General features: G+C 41.8%; 1 protein-coding gene across 1 annotated transcript in view; it reads right to left on the bottom strand.

The window, feature by feature from the left end:
• Positions 1–19,209, bottom strand: part of MARCHF11 (membrane associated ring-CH-type finger 11) — a 118,892-nt gene that overhangs the window by 1,431 nt on the left and 98,252 nt on the right. The window lies entirely within an intron of this gene.

Raw genomic sequence — 19,209 nt, 5'->3', positions numbered from 1 at the left:
GGGGACTACAAACTAGCCAACCGTAAGTTGGATATGGTGCCCTGTCGCATGGCTCCATCTCCACCATCCACTCCAGATCCCACCGTACCCTGCATTTTTCACACATTTATATTTCAATGTGTAGTCCAAAAGCTTTTGAATCTGTGACCTAATACAAAAAGGAGTTCCTGGTGCGGAGGTCCCTTCAGGTAGAAAAGTGAGGAGGAGCTTCTCTCAGAGGAATTTGCAATTCCATTAAAGTTGGAGGAGAAGCCAATGAAGTCTTTCTTAAGAATGGAATATGGCACGTAAGGAGGATGTGTCAGTTTTGACACAATCACTTTTAACCAAAATTTGAAAATGAGAAGATCTTACCACCTCCTAGCATTTAGAATCTCGGGAGTATGTCCTAGAGAAGCTCTCATAAATATGAAAAAGGAAGCATGTTCAAAAATGTTTATTACATATTTGTTTGAGGAAAAAAACCGCAAACAATCTCAATGTCCATCCTGAGAAGAATGGACAAATTGTACTGGGTGGATCCAAAGGACTACAGCAATGAAAGAGAAGGAAACAAAGTCACATGCACTAACACGGATAAATCTTAAAATAAGAGTGGAAATCTCAAAGGCACATAACAAATGAAAATTTCAGAAGTATAAATGATTGGAGTGAAGAAATACTATAAATTTTTATGGATACAGATACATATGGTTAAAATGTTAAAACGTGCATGGGAATAATAACCATTAAATTCATGATAGTGAGGGGGGGTGAAATTGGAGAGAGGCTTCAAAGAGGGCTTTCTATTGTGCCTTTAATTTCACGGTTTTTTTAAGCTGGGTGGTGGGGATATGAATGTTTAACGTGTTATTCTATATACTTTTCATGTACCCAAATAATTCATAATTTCAAAAGTTATGGAAAATTTATTAGGAAAGGTGACCTAAGATGGGTTGAAGAATAGACAACAGAAGTAGGGGAGACAAGTAAGGAGGTTACCACGTTATATGTGAGGAGCAGAGCGTTAGCAGTAAGGAGAACACAGAGAAACAAAGCAATAAACTTGTCAGAGGAAAAACTGACAGAAATTGTAAATGCAAGAAGGGGAAAAAAAAATCAGAGGCTCACATTTTTAAGGCTAGAAGACTGGGTGAGTGAAAGGATGATAGTAACCTTCCCAGAGGTATAATGAGTACGGGTTTTGAACAAGTTTTTATTGAGGAGATTCTTTCTTTCTTTTTTTTTTTTTTGGTCAACTAAAGCAATGCCACAGAGGTGATGGAGATACCCAGTCTTTGAAAAATCACACCTACCTAATATGAGAATTTAAATTTTACATCTATCCCTTACCAGGAGATAAACTTCTGGCACACGTGACTTAAGAGCATTCCAAAGATACTAACATAGGCCACTAAAAAATGCATATGCTCTAATAAATGAAAACGTCTTAAGCCCAATTATTGTACACCAGCAAAATAATGAGAAGTAATGTAAACTTCTGCTAATCATAGCAATTCAATGGTTTGATTCCTTTTTCCTAAAGAATAATCAGAGTTGACCCAACTGACCAGATGTTTTGGGGAAACAGTCAGAATTATAAGTCAAGACTACCAGAATTTAATTGGTAATTCTAATATTAGCTTTTTGAAATCTCCCTGGCTAATGATTTAACTTTTCTGGTTCTGTTTTTCCTCCTTAAAATGCAATTGGAATGCCTAATCTATACATTCAGTGGGATGGTATGAAGATAAATCGGAATTCATGAACTATAAAGCACTCAGATTTCTTTGGAGATGGTAACTATCTAAATACAAGACATTATTATTGAATAAAAAATCAATAGTGAATCTATGTGGTGAGAAGCATTCATTCACACTAGTCATAAGACCATTACAGTCTGCAACAGGTTCATTCTTGTTAAGTGCAGTGATGGGGGGCTGACTTCACCAGGGGAAACCACTTGTTTCACAGGATCCTCTTCTTTTTTTTTTAGTGATTTCCTTTGAAAGGCCGGAAATCAGATCATTTACTCAAGCTGAAAGTCATTTTCTGGGAATATATTCCTGGTAGCACTTTTCTAAATATTATACATAAATCTACCCAACGTGTAGAAATAAATCCCATAGGTCTTTATAGTACATTTTGAACTAAATTTAAAGAAAGAGAACTACTTGAAGTTCTCATGAAGACACAGTCCTCCTGAATTTCCAGCTCCATGTGCTGCTTCTTCATTGCATTCAGGTTATGAGTGACGTTTAGACTTTGCTTTATTCCCCGTGAAAGTTTGGAATTACTCCTCATCCTCTAGAGGCTTAAATTTTACTGAAATAGGAGGAACCCCATCTCACCCTCCTTTGTAATGTAAACTTTTCCCCTTTCTCCTTAAGATTTTTCTGGGGCAGTGGCAAATGCCATTTGTACTAGTGGTTATGAGAAGACTTGACTACTGTGATCATTGAAATCCAGAGGTAAGGATTCATTTAACTCTGGTGCAATGTTTGAGAATCTGGCTATTAAAAATCGTACTGCCTTCCTGTCTTACTGATGATAGGTCCCATCTTGTTTCATAACTGATCAGTTCACATCCTTGAGTAGCCTTCACTCTCTGTGTAATGCCTCAAGTTAAGCCTTAAAATGAATCTGTCACCTTGACATTTCAGGTCATAGGAAGACAGGCTTGGATTTGCTTCATCTGAGTCACTAACTCTGAAGGGAAAAGCAATTATAATTTCTATAAAATGTAAATATTATATGTTACTTGCTACATTATTAATGGCAAAGGTGTCAACAAGGTGTGATTCATGGGAACTTGGGGTTTTGAAACATGAGGAGCGTGTGTGTGTGTGTAGGTGTCCCTGTGTGTGCAGTTGGTTGTTTCTTATCATTTTCTTGCCAGTAACATTAATTGGAGCATTCCCTTATTAATGTGCAAAGGAACATTTTTGTTAGGGAATAATCTTTAACGACAGAGCAGGTTTAAGTATTTTCTGGTTTCATTGAAATAAAAGCACAGTGTTTATGTAAGTAAAATATATCCCGAAATTGGAAATGGTGTGTTAGTTGAAATTCTAGGCTAACTACCCATGAAATAATGGGAAGACTCTCAAGGTACACAGACTCACACATGTGCATGTGTGCGCACACACGTACACACTCACCATTTGTCTATGTTTATTTCAGTATAGACAAATGGTGTGTTACAATTAACAGAGACTTGCAAAATTTATGTTCAAATACAAACAAATGTTGATATTAACTACCAGACCACCAGTCTAACCATTTCACTTCTTGTGTTGCTTGTTTCAGCTTTTGTTTGAATAGATTTGGTCATTTTTCATAATTTAAAAACTAAATTTTTATCTAGGATCTGTTCTGTGTCAAGTGCTTTTTACATGCACAATTTTCATTTAATCTTGACTGCAACTCTACAAATATATATTATTGAATAGTTTCATAGTTAAGGAAATTGAGACCTAGAGAGATTTAGCCAATTGTCCAACATTATGAAGATATCAGCTCTGAGAAGGAAGCCCCAAATTTGTCTATATGTAAACCTTGATGCTACAGTGCTATGCATTCTAAATATCCAGTGGATGGCAGCCTCTCCTAGTCACAGAATGACCAACTGAAAGAGATATTGCTATGGACTGAATGTTTGTATCTCCCCCAAATTCATTTGCTGAAGCCCCAATCTGCAACATGATGGTATTTGGAGGTGGGAGGTAATTCATGAGGGTGATTAATGCCCTTATAAAAATTGGGAGAGACATAAGTTTTCTCTGTGTGTGTGTGTGTGTGTGTGCACCAAGGAAAGGCCATGTGACAATAGAACCAGAAGATGGCTGCCTGCAAACCAAGAAGAGAGCCCTCACCAGACTGAACGTGCCAGCACCTCGACCTTGGACTTCCCACAGCCTTCAGAACTGTAAGAAATAAATGTTTGTTGTTTAAGCCACCCAGGCTGTGGTATTTTGTTATAGCAGCTCAAACAGGCTAAGATAGAACTGGTATAAAAACTACATCATCTTCATTTAAAATATGAGTAAATTAAGCCCCGGAGACTATGATTTGGGCAAAGTTATACAATTAGTTGCCATTTTTAATATCCTTGTGTGTCACCGACACTGTTTCATCTCTAGGAGTGCCAATAAAACAGTGCCTTCCATCTGTCCCCATCCTAGGAGAGAAAAGGGTTGAGGAACCTCATATGAAGGCAACACTGTAAGTGGTGAACACTCCATCTGGTAAGCTGCACTCATCCTGAGCTTTCCCAAGAAATGTAAGATCCTGATAACACAGCCTAAACGCCTGTGTGCTGTTCAATCACAGAGACCCTTGGGAAAGCTAAAGAACTCGCAGCTCACAGTGGATATTTGGCCAGAAAAGGTTCTCTTGGTTGTGTGAAAATGTCTAAGATTTCTCAGTTAAATTTAACCATTCTCCCTGGCCAAGATTCCCATTCTCATTCTCCCTCTCTCCCCGTACCTCTCTCAGTGAGTTTCCATATAACCAAACTCTATACGTATAACTGTGTCATTCTGGAAAGTCAGTGTGCACCAGGAGCAGAATGGTGGCTTTGGGGCCCTTATGGTTACAGTTACGAAGAACAGGGCTTCCCTGGTGGCGCAGTGGTTGAGAATCCGCCTGCTAGTGCAGGGGACACGGGTTCGTGCCCCGGTCTGGGAAGATCCCACGTGCTGTGGAGCAACTAGGCCCGTGAGCCACAACTACTGAGCCTGTGTGTCTGGAGCTTGGGCTCCGCAACGAGAGGCCGTGACAGTGAGAGGCCCGCACATCATGATGAAGAGTGGCCCCTGCTTGCTGCGACTAGAAAAAGCCCATGCACAGAAACGAAGACCCAACACAGCCAAAAATAAATAAATAAAATTAAAAAAAGAAAAAGAACAGATTAGAGAAGATTAGAGTCAACCTCATAAAGTGGCTCCATGTTTTAGTCCTTAACTCCCACTGGAACTTGAGGAAGACCAGAGTATGGCTGCACAAAATAGGGTTAACTAAATGAGACTGTGGCCCAAGATACCCTTTGTTGGGAATCAACGTTGCTAGAACGTAATCAAACGCGTGAATCCTCCTGGCACATCTTCCTAAGATACTCTACATTTAAATGCCCAACCATTATGGAAACTTAGATGTAAGTGTAGAGGTAATCACTTTAAAAGTTACTCTTCCATTGCTGAATCTTGTTAATATGAATCTTGAAGAAATAACCACAAGTCATTTCTATATACACTGAATGGTTTTTGTTGGGACTCAACTATGTATGAAGCTTAAAGTAAAACAAAAACCAGGAAAGAAAAAAAAAGCAAAAATATAAAACTTAAAGAGAGATACAAAGATTGAAAGACAACACATATTCCATTACAGAAATCACTAAGCTCACAAAAGAAAGCTATCATCAGCTGATATCCTAAAATCTAGGCCTCTGGGAACTACAATATCCTGATTATATATGGGGATTTTTGTGAAACATATTTCCAATATTGCCCATCAGAACAAATAATGAAAAGATATATCCTGCATAAAATGTACTTATATCTCTAAAAGATGAGTTGATTCTTCCATTGTTGAATATTTTATATATATATATATATATATATATATATATATATATAATAAGAACCAAGTTGAGAATGGCAGGCTGGTCATCAAAGTTTAAAGCTCAGGGGTTCAAACACAGATTCATCACTAGCATTGGTAGTAAAACGTTCTTTGCTAAGAAATGTGATAAGGACAACGAATTATTCAGAAACTTTCCACAACATGAAAACTCTTGACACTAGAGGCTGGCTAGTTTCCAAATATGGATGATCTAATCCACCTCACCCCCAAAGTAAAGAACAGCACACATGAAGAAATGATTATGACAACAGAGCCTAAATGACCGTTTCTCTGAGAGCACACAAAAGGAAATTCATGGTGTTTGTTTTACAACACTGCCACCCTCTATGTCCCCCTCTCCACTCAATGAAATCTGCCGTCATCAGCCTGGTTGCAAAGAACACATTTGTGCTGTTCCTTCAATGCTGATGACCAACACTGCCTGGGCACAGAACAAGATGCAAAGGCAAATTTTAACATGGAGTGTAACCTCTCACTAGTTGGCAGTGAGGGAAGCACCCCCTTTTCTAGAAGGTCTTGACATAGGTTGGATCTGGTTCTTAACCTACCATCTTTATTTCAGTTAATGATCATCCCCCAAGTCAGTTAAGCTGAAACCCAAGAATCACCTAGACTAGTCTATCCTCTTACATGAAATTCTGCTAATTCTGTCTTCTTAGCAAATCTGAGATAAAACCATGAAACACAGAATCATCTCTCCGTGACCCCAATCAGTCATGTGCTCCCTGAGGACAGGAACCCTATTCCTACTTCAATTACTGTCATGAATCCAATAGTCACAAAATGACTGTGTCCAGGCCAAAAGCCGAAGAGGCAGACATGGATTCCTCTCTTCTATTTCCAGGCAAAACAGGAGAATTTAAAAAATGCTGTCCATTTATCTGACCACTTGCTCTTCTAAGAAGCCAATCCATCAATCAATTATTTTAATGAATTTTTTTCTTCCTTAGTAGAGAGGAGATTCCGCTGAACTTTCAATTACTGGCCCTGGAGCACAAATCTACCATAGGCATATTCACAGAATATTCCTCAAAAGCTGCAAACTTGTTATACATTATAAAATACATGATATGTTAATTTTTTTAAAAAAAAGGATTAAAAGAATTCACTGGAGAGAAGAATTGTTATATTATCTAAGTTTCCATCCAAAAGTGCCTGAGGAAAAAAAGATCTATGGATATGATTATTTCAATAAAAGAAATAAAGGAATGAGTCCAATACTTTTATGGGTAATAAAGGTATCCTAGAGTTCCCCTGTAACTGGGAACATGATTTAGAATCAGTTTAATTTCAGCTGAATGCAACCCCAATTCATGGACAGATGGAACACCTGGTAGCAAAGAGTAACATCATATCACAGAGATGAGAAGTTGTCAAATGTAGTCACTGAATTTCAAAATTAGGAAATATTGGGTATGATTTAACCCAACCTGTTCACGTGGCGGGGGGGGGATGAAGTCTCTGAGGCCCAGAGAAGTGGCACGGCTTGGCCAATGGGCCACAGTTAAGTGTCCAAGCCCAGAATCAGAGCCAGACCCCTGATGCCTGATCCAATGCACTCCCTCTGTAAGAACTCAGATCTCAGGAGCCACCCCTGGGTGAAGCTCTTCCTCACTAGTGTCTATTTGGCCCAAGGGATATTATACTGACTATGAAGTAGACAGAATCAAAATCTCTTTTCAGACTAAGATGGTCAGTTCTCCTCTGGCCTTTATTCTAAAGTGTGCATTGCAGCATCTGGATGGGAGATGGGAGTGATCCTCCCAGTTTATAAAGTAAATAACTCTGCAAACCTCAATATTACAGTATTTGGTTAAAAAGCTTATCAATGTCTATCTTCTGGGTTAATTAATGCCTCAAGGATTGGGAATCTACTTTGGTAGATCTCCATTTGTTTCCCACACTCTGGACCAAAGCCAGTTCTTAGAAGGAGTCTATTAGTGGACTTTTCCTAGTGGCAAGTCAAGATATGTACAACTAATTTTCCCTTCCATCTCCAATGGATAAACTGTCTACTCCAAACTTGCAGATTATGATTTTATTAATCTTTGGGGTAAACAATACATGTATTGATTGTTCCATTTCAGGGGTGAGAACAGCATTTTAAAAGTTTTAATTGATCTATCTAATTAAAACCTGTGGGCTTCCCTGGTGGCGCAGTGGTTGAGAATCTGCCTGCCGATGCAGGGGACACGGGTTCGTGCCCCGTTCTGGGAAGATCCCACATGCCGCGGAGCGGCTGGTTCCGTGAGCCACGACCACTGAGCCTGCACGTCTGGAGCCTGTGCTCCGCAACGGGAGAGGCCACAACAGTGAGAGGCCCGTGTACCGCAAAAAAAAAAAAAAAAAAAAAAAAAAAAAAACAACCCCAAAAACCTGTTTCTCTCTGGACCTGACATAGGCTATTTCACATTTGTTGGCTTTGCTTTTCATTTCTCTTAAATCACACAGACTGTGGATAAAAACTCCAAACAGAAGCTGCCATCTCAGCATAAGTACGGTTTCTAACTCTTTGAATTCATCCACATAACATCAGTAAGCTTTTTAATTGAAAAAGCAATAAAAATTTTTATCCTGAATATAAAAATGCTCAGACCTTAAGTTTCCTTAATATTCTATTCTGTGATCTAGCAAGAAAATTCAAGGTTGAGATGTGATTCTTTACATAAATTATTCTTATCAAGAAACTGCTTCACTCAGAACAATGCAAAGAGAGAGAAATGGCTTTTGGTATGGTATATTAAATAGTTTCCATTCTCTTTACTAATGTTTCTGTATGTTGTGGTTCTATGAATTTACAGTAAATAAAGGCTTCACAAAACAGCTACATTATTTTGGGTTTCTAGGGAAAATTTTTTCTCTATTTCTGATCTAAAATCAGTAAGTAGTTAAAGAAAGTATTTATTCCTGATTCTGTGCCTTAGGTGTTCGAGACAGCAACTGACGAAGTAGTTTCACTTTATTGAATAGACAACATTTTGTAAGTTAGCCATTTGAGCTCACCATATAAGGAGATAGATAGAATTAATCACATAAATATTTTTACACAGGCTCTGGAGCCGCAGTGTCCAGAGTCCAATCTTGGGTCCCTCTTCCAATCTGCGTGACCTCCGGAAACTGGTTAATGGCACCTTAGTTTCCTCATCTCTGAGGTGAGGAGAACAGTACCTACACCTCATTGGGTTGCTGTGAGGACTGAGTGTGAAAATGCAGGTAAAGTACTTAGAATGTTGCCTGGACCAGGGTAAACACACTCTTAGTCATCACTGGAGATTTGATTTTAAAACCTCCTTTCAACGTATTTGGAAGCAGCTGAAAACATACAGGCTCCACTTCTCTGCTCCTCTGTGTGTTTCCTCATGACCCCAGAGAAACCCTGGCAGCGCACCGCAGTCCCACATCCTCTGTGTGCTACGTAGGAGCATCGTTTAGAAAAATCACGTTCACACTCTCCGTCGTGAGAAAGTTCTTTGTTGCAAAATAGTGTGAAGCCAGGAGGCTCCCAAAGAGGTCGGTGCCAGTTCTGAAGAACAATCTCCAGGTTCCCAGGTTAAGGGAGCTGTGCCATCTTGTCATGGTTCCCATTACCACGGTCTACTCTGCTTTCTCTTCCAAGGAAAACGTCCCATGTCCAAGTTGAATTGGCCTCTTTAATAACCTCATTTTAGAGTAGCCTAGGGATGTACTCAGATCTCTCTAAAGTAGTTGCAATTGTTCCAACCCTCACGTGTTTAGAAATCACACAACCACTCTCGTGGAAAACAGTAAAGACAAAGAAAGAGTGAAGTCGCACAAAACACACAAACACACACACACACGCGTGCGCGTGCGAATGTGCGAATGCTCACATACAGAGCGAAGCCACAAGGGGTGTCCCCTCCTGATGCCTCAGCTGACCCCTACAATCTCAGATGATTTGTCCCCTGGCTCCTGGATCTCCTCAGCCCCACAGACCCACACTCCTCGGGTCCATGTGGAAGACTTGACCATGACCTGACCTGCATAACCCTTGACCTTCGCTGTCCCTCCTTCACTCCAACCCGGGCCTTTCCCTTCCAGAAACTGGTCCAAGTGCAAAAGCCCTGACACTGTACCAGCACTGCCGACAACCACCACCTCCGCTGCTTCTCACTCACCCGCTTTCTTCCTTTCAACGAGTGCGCCCGTTCTACTTCCTGAAGACCTCGAGCCCCTCGATTGGGCAATCTTTCCCCACTCTGTCAGCTTCTTTCTGGCTCTGGTTGCTTCCCCAGACACTGAGAAAGCAACCCCATCCTGTAATCGTCCTCCACCACTCAAGGTGAAGGGCAAGGTTCATCTCGCTGCTGGTCTCCCAGCAGCTCTGTATATAAAACCTCATCTTAGCCCAGTCTCACCATTTCACCGCTCTGCACTCACTCTCAGCGCTAGTGGGTAAGAATACACAGCCTCATAGCCCTGGATGTTGGGGCCACCCCCGGCCCAGCCTCGGGAGGGCACGCAATCACGCCCAGTGGTTCTTCATGTCTCCTGGCTCAGCTCCCCTCCCCAAAGCCCTGTGCTGCTGACTGTCATTTTTAATTCCACAGACTCCTGTCCCCAGGCTGTGCCTTCCCTGTCTCCACAGATGACCATACTATCTGCCTGCCTGAAAAGGGGGAGATCTTTGGCAAGGAGGGCCATCTGTTTACCCTGCCAGAGCAGCGTGTGCGGCATCTCCAGCTGCGCCCGCCCTCTTCTCCCCCGCCTGCCCATCTCAGGGGTGAGGGCGCCCTTCCTGTGCAAGACACGGACCCCTCCCCTGTGTGCTGGGCTCTTATCTCCGCACCTCAGGGGCATCAAGCTGTCCCCTCCCACCTGGATCTTCAATCTGCCTTCTGATTTCTTCTGGGTCTGTCTTCTCAGCATTTTGCTCAAACCTCGCTCCATCATTAAAACAAACAAACAGGAACTTTCCTCAATTCTACACCCAACCCCCAAGTTCTACCCTCATTTAACTGTGCCCCTTTTCAGCCAAGACTTATAAGCTTACACTTTGAACCCCTTCTGCCTATCCCAGCCATTCTCAGCAATCTTGTGTCTATCCACCGAGCCGCCGTATCGCCAGATCCAGTGATACGTTTTGTCTTGATTTCACCTGCTCTTGGTAAGGCATCTAGCACTGCTGGCCACTTGCTCCTCGGCCCCGGTCCCTTCCTCCCCTCGCCCGGCCCCACTCCCTCCTCCTGTGGCCGCTCTCCCCTCTCTGCCTGCTCTGTGTCTCACTGTGCTCCAAACTGCCGCTCATATCACCCGAATCACTTGCCCTCGCAGACGCTGGTTTCAACCACCAGATACAAATCCCCAGCCCAACTTTCCCACCCTAAGTATGATTAACCTTCCCCCACCTGCACTCACATATATTTCTCTCCTGGCACTTTCCACGTTGTATTTTATTTTATTATTTTTTTTTTTTGCATTACGCGGGCCTCTCCCTGTTGTGGCCTCTCCCGCTGCGGAGCACAGGCTCCGGACGCGCAGGCTCAGCGGCCATGGCTCACGGGCCCAGCCGCTCTGCGGCATGTGGGATCTTCCCGGACCGGGGCACGAACCCGTGTCCCTTGCATCGGCAGGCAGACTCTCAACCAGGGAAGCCCTCCACGTTGTATTTTAATTGCTTATTTCCCTGACTGTCTCTTGCCAGCAGCTGGAGAGCAGGGAGGATGCTATATTCCAAAAGCTTTTCTGCAAAGGCCCAGATGGTAAATATTGTAGGCCATGCACACATCATGGTCCCTCTTTGATGAGGCTGCAAGCACTCACTGACAACACATCAGTGAATGGATATGACTGGGTTCCAAGAAAACTTTTTTTATGGCCACTGAAATTTATATTTGATATAATTTTCACATGCAGTGAAATAATATTCTTCTTTTAATGTTTGTTTGACCATTTCAAAATCATTCTTAGATCATGGACTATACAAAAACAGGCAGCAAACTGTGAACTACTTGTATTTCTATCCTGTACTTTATTATTGGGACACAATAAATACCCAGTGAACGTTGGCCCAATAGATGACTAATACTTATTTGGCTAAACCGCCCCAACTGAGACAGGCTGAAAGATTCACACTATTTCCTATGGAGGAAACAAAAGGCAACAGTAACAATGTATTTGGTCTGCTGCTCGGCTAATCATGTCCATGTTTCTCCAAAAGAACTTGAACTGTACAAGGTCACAAGAGGGGGAGGTTTGGGGTTGGGTTTTCTCCCCCAGGAGGAGGCCTGAAGAGTTTACTCACTTTGAGAGACCATTTCAGGCACAGCCTGGAGGACCAGTAGGAAAAGCAAGTTCCTTTCTGCTTTCTCTCCGGGGGTTTTAAAGGCAGCGATCCCACTAATAACAAACTATGATAATAATCTTTGGAAAAGCTGGTAAAATCAGTGTGATCAAGGCACAGAATAGCCTATAATTTGTACTTCCAGAGTAAAGAGATAATAACGGCCTGCTTCTCAAAGCATATAAAGGGTAAAGCTCTGTTCTTTCTCTAACCATGCTGAATTACAAGGGCCAATTCTGCCTCTCCGTCCAAGGGGCCTGGCTAGATTCTAAGTGAAGCTGGGGCATTTCCTGGGGCATCAAGCCCACGAATACATTCTGAGATCAGGAAGTAATGATCTGTGCTTGTAAAGGAATTCTGCTCTAAGGAACGATTCCAAACAAGCCAGGAGAGCATCCGAATCTGGTAACAGGCACGGCCGCAAGGATGACAGACCAACCAGCGCGGCCCACCTCGCAGCCCAGTCCTGGCCTGGGAGGAAGCTTGAAGGGAAACCCAGAGGGGCTCTGGGCCAGAGTAGAAGGCCTCTGTCCAGCGGCTGGGCAAGGGTCTCCCAAGTGGCCAAACTGAGACGCTGGAGGGACGTTGGTCCCCGATCAAATGATAGATCAGGAAATAGAAGCAGGAAACGGAGCAGAGGTGGCTGACAGTCCTCTCCCGTCTGGAGGGAAAACTGTGATAGGACGATTCAAAAAGGAAACACCGGGCTAATCGACTTCCTTAGTTATTTTGCCAGACACCGTTCAAGCTGAGCTGCTTTTTTCTCACGCCTTATATGATTCACGCAGACTCACCCACATCCGTGCTTCCTATGAAACTCAGAGTGAGACAAGGGCAACAACACCTCCCATCATCCGCTGCAACCTAAAGTGCCAACCAGGCACTCACGCAGCCTTCTGCGTCTCCCCCCCCAGCCCCCCGCCTCCCCTCCGTGGCCGAATGTGGACCCACTGACGTCCAGGCTCCGTTTTCCTGAGTGATCCGAGTGGCTCAGATCCTAAACTTGGTGGTAGTGGTGGTGACTGGGGTGGGAGGGGGTGGAGTGTGATGAAAGGTGATGAAAAAAATCTACTTCACGTAGATTTGAAATCTTATGATCAAACTCCCTGACAGTTTTAAATGAGTTGGCGCTGTACCATTTGGTGGCCCTGAGAAGAGGTGTCCCCACTTCCCAGAGAGAAAGTCTCTTCGATGCTGAGACACCCCATGTCAGGTCACACTGGACTGACTCCGTGGTCTAGGCTGTCCCCTGGGAGGGCTGAGACATCTGTCCAACATCCACAACCCCTTCTGTGAAAGAGAGTGCCCCACAGGCCCTAGAGAGTGTGGTGAACTGCAGTGTTCTCTCGGTAATTTTACATTTTTCTCCTGGAACTATTTGATAACTTTTATATTTGCCCATAAATACACTGCAGCTTAAAAAAAATGCTATCTCTCTATCACGACCCGGGAGCTGAACTCTTTATAAATCTCGCCAACTGCTGTCATTTCAATCACACATCTGTATGGTAATGACCCTGTGTGACAAGGTAAGGAGCAGAAGCTCTCTGGAGGGCGCTCCCCAGCAAACCCATTTTTCTCTGCTCTAAGTAATGGCATGTTTCAATTCCAATGTTAATTTCTTTCAGTAAATGTTTTTCACCTAAAACACTTTAAGAAATATTGTCACCTTCTGAATCATGCTGGGAAATGCCGGCGAGCATGGACAATTTTAAACAGGTGATGGTTTCAATGTCACTTAGATTTTGTTTGGAACGTATTAGAATTTTCTTCCCTTAGTTGATTCACTTTCTTATGCTTTGCTTATGCTAATTGGGTTATACGTGTTGAAAATGAGCCACAGGAAGGAAGATGACCTAAACGCACCATCTTAGGCGGAAATAACCCTGGCATTCAATAGACGACTGGTCATCCTCCATGGCAAGGACTCATTTGTGGTAACCAAGACTCTGATTATCCTGAAATTCTTTGTCAAACGTCTTCACCTTTCCTCATATAATATCAAAAAAATAGAAAATGTACACTTTACATTTCACATCAATAAAACGTTAAATCATGTGTTACTGTTAGCTGCTCTATACGGAGAAAAAAATAGCAAAGTAAAGCAATACCAAAAGCAAGAGAGAATTACTGTGCCTTTTTTTTTCCGGTATGCGGGCCTCTCACTGTCGTGGCCTCTCCCGCTGCGGAGCACAGGCTCCAGACGCGCAGGCTCAGTGGCCATGGCTCACGGGCTCAGCCGCTCCACAGCATGTGGGATCTTCCCGGACCGGGGCACGATCCCGTGTCCCCTGCATCGGCAGGCGGACTCTCAACCACTGCGCCACCAGGGAAGCCCTACTGTGTCTTTTAAAAAGTAAATATAGGTCTTATATCATCAATCCGAAATCATAGGAATAGATTGTATTTACCTATTTATTGTTCTAAAGTTCTATAATGAAATGTGAATAAAAGTTACCAACTGGTGACTCTAAATAGTTTTCTTACATGTGCCCAAGTAGCTTTAGCTAGGTATATTACCAATTGTGAAAAACAGATCTTCAAAAGGGCCATGATATGTATAAGAATTTATCTGCATTTAAAAAAAAATTATTTAGATTTGAAACTTAGGAAAAGAAAACTGCATGTTGAACAGTATGAGATTTCTGCAAAAGAAGCATTCTTCAATGTTGACTATAATTGATACAGAAAGAAGAAACTTTGATCAGATCCTTGTCCTAGTATATCGCAGGTTATTTTTGAATACCATACTGAAATACCGGATCTGCGCTATAAACACTGCACTGATTCTTTTAGAAAATAAAATCCAGCAGGGGTGATCCAGATCACTGCCTCTCAAAACCCCTGGCTTCGCCAGCATGTTTAGGAGCTCTGGGGTCAGTTTCTCCTACCTATTATACCGTTGACACTGAGGGGATTTCAATTTTCAATCCCTTCTTTTCGTGTAGTAAATGCTCCCCGAAATTGCTTTAAGAAAAATTGCTTCCCTCTGTCGCATGGCTCTGTGGCTAAAGTACCGATTCTGTTACTGCTGGATCTTCTGATGATTCTATTTCTCAAATTCAAGTGCAAGCATGCAGAACAGAAGAGGTACACACACACACACACACACAGGAAACAAGCAGCAACCAAAAGTACCTCTCAGGGCGCTTTTGAAATAATGAGATAAAGTATGAGATGGTTGCTCACGCCGTTCTGCTTTTGAAAGCTTCACGTGGCATCCCTGGTGTCCCCTAAAGATGCCAGGCAGGATGAGCTGCATAGCAGCAAGGCTCACTCTTACTTTCTTACATAAAATTGCCCCGCAAACCTAAATTGTCACAAAATGGATTTTTAAGAAAACCACTAGAATGGGGTTAAATATAGTCCAAACCACAAATGTCAGAAAGCAAACTGTGAAAAAGATCTGGAGGATACACATCAAAATGTTGAGAGGGGACATTTCTGCAAAGGAAGTGACATAACGAAAGGGCAGTGTGAGGGAAATCGCCTTTTTAAAAACTTTACATATTTCACAGTTGTAAACGCAAAACGTTTTTTAATTTGAATAGGCATATATTTATACTGTGTGGACGATTAAGAAAATCTTTAAAAAAAACAAAAGTAATTCAAGTTTTTAAATTTTGTAGCCATGACCAGTTCCTTCCCTTACCATCCCAGGGAAGATACAGATATTTTTCCGACGTGGTTTTGGCACTAACTTGGAGTGTTAATGTGATTAGGTATAAGCACTGCTACCTCTGCTTCGGGAATCCCACTAACGTAATAGGGTTTTCGTTTTAGTCTGTTGCTCCTACAAAGAGACTAAACTCACCTCATGAGGTTCCACCAGACACTGACGAGACTTGGTAAACTGCCCCCACCTTCCAGAGGCAACGTAATCAAATGACCCCCCGTCCTTATGGCCGAGTCTTACTTAGCCCCTCATTTCTGTGAGTCATTCATCAACGTATTCCTCTCGTGGTCCAAGCTTCCCTTGAGCTACACGGCCGACGGAAGTGTTTTATGTGCAAAGTGTGGAGCTGAGACCCAGGTCCTGTGCCCGGAGCCTTCCGCCAGGCATTCGCTTTTCATTTCCAAGTTTGCTAATCTTTCTTTGTCCACTGTGCAAATCTTCTTAGGGAGCCAATGCAGGCCTGCTGTGATTATTACTTCTCCCTAAGTTGCTGACCCTGGGCTACAACATCCTGGTGATTTAAATCCTTTATATTAGTTTTCCTGGTGCGCAATCATAGTCTGAATGCTATCTATGTAAATATTTAAAAGAGCTCCACAAACATAGTACAAAGTTATATCTCTTTGTACTTCCATTTCCTCAAGACGTCTCCCTCTTACAGCTCTCCGTTCATCTCTTGACCACCACCCTCTCACCTTTAACACCCTTCTCCTAACCCTCTTGAACTCATTTTCACTTTATTCATCTCTCGTGGAACAGAGTTACTTTACCTTTTAGGAAATACAGCCTGTTTATATAGACAAGGTGAAACTTGTTCATCAAACCCGCACACATTTACCATTCCATCATCTAGAAATCTGTCCAACGTGGTGGCCACTAGCCACATGTGACTGAGTTAAATTTAAATTAATTTAAATAAAATTAAATTTAAGATTCAGTTTCTCAGTCTCACTAACTACATTTCAAGTGCTCAACAGCTTAATGTAGCTAGTGTCCATGGTATTGGACAACACAGATATACAACATGTTCATCGTTGCAGAAAATTCTGTTGGACAGCCCTGATCTAGGTATTTGAACAATAATGGTACCTAGACCCTTGGGATAATTCAAACTTTAATAGTAAGAAGAAACTGGATCTTGGGAAAGCAGACAGAAAATGTTTTACATAAAAATAAATGAAAGCAACAAACAAATTTACTTTGCCTGGAAATAAGTAAATTTCCCCAAGTAAATAAATTTTCTACAAATCTTTACTTTTCTATTTAACAATCCAATAAAAATCTCTGCCTAAACATTACATACACTGGCTGGATTATAGCATATGTTTGGTTCTGCAATGGTCCTCTATGGATTCGCAGAATTCTTTTTTAAGAAGAACATTTACGAAGCTGTCAATTTGCTCCTCGTTTAGGTACAGACAAGTTTGAAAAGCTTGGATGAACAGGAATACGGGAATGTTTGCAACTACTTTAAAGCCCTCTGTATGGGGAGCCAATCTTACATCCTCCAATGGTGACATCGGGGCCATCTCCCCACTTGCCAAACATCTCTTCATCCATCAGCCTGCTTGGCTATCACTTCCCCCATGAAATCTGCCTGAAAATCTTCCCTCCCTGCATAAAACAGCCAGCATCAATCTCCCCCTGCTTTGTCCAACTACCATCTCCTGTGCATACGTCCATCACTCTGCACATCCAGCTGAATTCTAGTTATTTCCACGTCTGTCCTGCTCTCGTGGCTGGGAGCCCTTAGGGGGACAGGAAAGTGACCGACTCTCATTTGCATCCCCAGCACTTAGTACTGTGTTTAACACATACAAAGTTTATGGAACTGAGCTGAACACATAGGACTCAAAGTTGAAAAGCCTGCTTTTCACTCTAACTCTGACTCTGGTCTTGCAGTCAGGGGTACGTATCTGAGGTATAATCAATGTAATCTACTTTGTTACTGTCTACATTTAATTAGAAGACATTTTAATTAATTTGAAATGGTAGCAGGAGCTATTACCTGCTACGATCCAGTTGGCTGTTGGTAGCCTACATGTATTTGCTTTCTGACTATAATGGTTTCTCAATTTCTTGGGAAAAAAAAAATAAGATTTTTCTCTGGGTCCAAACAGGCTAATTAATGAGACTGCCAAATGAAATGAGCACTGTTGTTCAATCTGAATTCTTTAATATTTTTCAAAATATACATAAACTATTGTATGATGGGATTTTGATTTGATGAACAAAAAGACAATGAAAAGTATTGTCAGCATTTAAAACTTAGATAAAAATCCACTCTCCAAAGCTTATTCAGGAAAATGTCAATTGGTTTTTGTCCCTAAGAAACTTGGCTTTATAAAAAGGGCAAACACCCAAATTTCAAAAGGGAGGCCCAAAGACGTCATACATGGTCCAAAAGATCATTAGTTTATACGTATGTGCTCTTAAAACCAGAATTCTAATAATCTTGATTAAAAGACTGGCATTAACAACGAAAGTTTAAGATATAATAACTCAGCATTAAATGCAGGCTGTGGAATTCAAGAAAATGATTTCCTAACCAAGAAATACATGGCCCTTTTCAGTGCTGTAATAAAGTCAACTGGAAATTTTTTCCCTTCAGGTTGGATTGGGAGCCTAATGGCTCTTTTGCTTTCCATCTCCCCTTTTAATATCAGTGGAATACCACATTTTATAACTTTTATGTTGAAATCTAGAATAAACACTATTTCTGAATTTGCTGAGGGATTTGTAGAACAATTTTGTAATCCTTCTTAATTTAGAGCAATACCCCGGAGACTATATTTGTACAGAGATTTAGAATTTCCAAACGCTTACATACGCATTGTCACATTTAATGCAAATTGTTCATATACATGATTAGCTCAGTTATTCAGGAAACATCTGTTCAGCTTACATATTATTCGTGACATTTCCCTCCCTTCTTTTTTCGTTTCTGGCCTGAAATTTTATACATTTCTTTCTTATTAGTCTTAGTAACAAGAGAGGAAAAAAGAAAAGGAGGTGAAATCCAAGCTGATCATATTTTTTAAATGTATAGAGTTCTTTTAGAAAAAATGAGACGATTAAAACTACTAGTTAAATTAAGGGTCTAGTGAGTAGAGGCATTAATGTAGGTGGTTTAAAGTATTTCAGTGTTCGTGACTTATTTAAATACTCTTAACCTACAACTTCCAGTTAACAGCATAATTATTTTAGAATAGTTATTTCCTGTACGCCTGTGTGCCAGGGATGCTTATTCCCATGTTTATAGGTGAGAGAGAGGAATATGGAGAGATGAAGTTGATCTATCCGAGCAGAGGCCAGCGTTACAAACCGAGGCACCTGATCCCAGGTTGGGAATCCTTTCCCTGAAATCAGTGGCTCTCAAGCTTCATCGCACCTTGGCGAGCTTGTGAACACAGACTGCTGGGGAGGGGGGGCACCCGTGAGTTTCTGATTCGGCAGATCTAGGGTGGGTCCTGAGAATGTGCATTTCTCAAAAACAGCACTGCAGGTGCTGCTGCCATGGGTGGTCCTTGGACCATTCTTTGCAAACCACGGCTGCCTCCCTCGGCTCTTTTTACGTCCTTTAAGCTGTAAACCACAACAGAGCAGGGAA

Source organism: Phocoena sinus, chromosome 3, assembly GCF_008692025.1.
Source record: "Phocoena sinus isolate mPhoSin1 chromosome 3, mPhoSin1.pri, whole genome shotgun sequence".
NCBI lineage: Eukaryota > Metazoa > Chordata > Mammalia > Artiodactyla > Phocoenidae > Phocoena > Phocoena sinus.
Note: the sequence above shows the minus strand (reverse complement) of the source record. Positions and strands in the feature narration are given on the sequence as shown.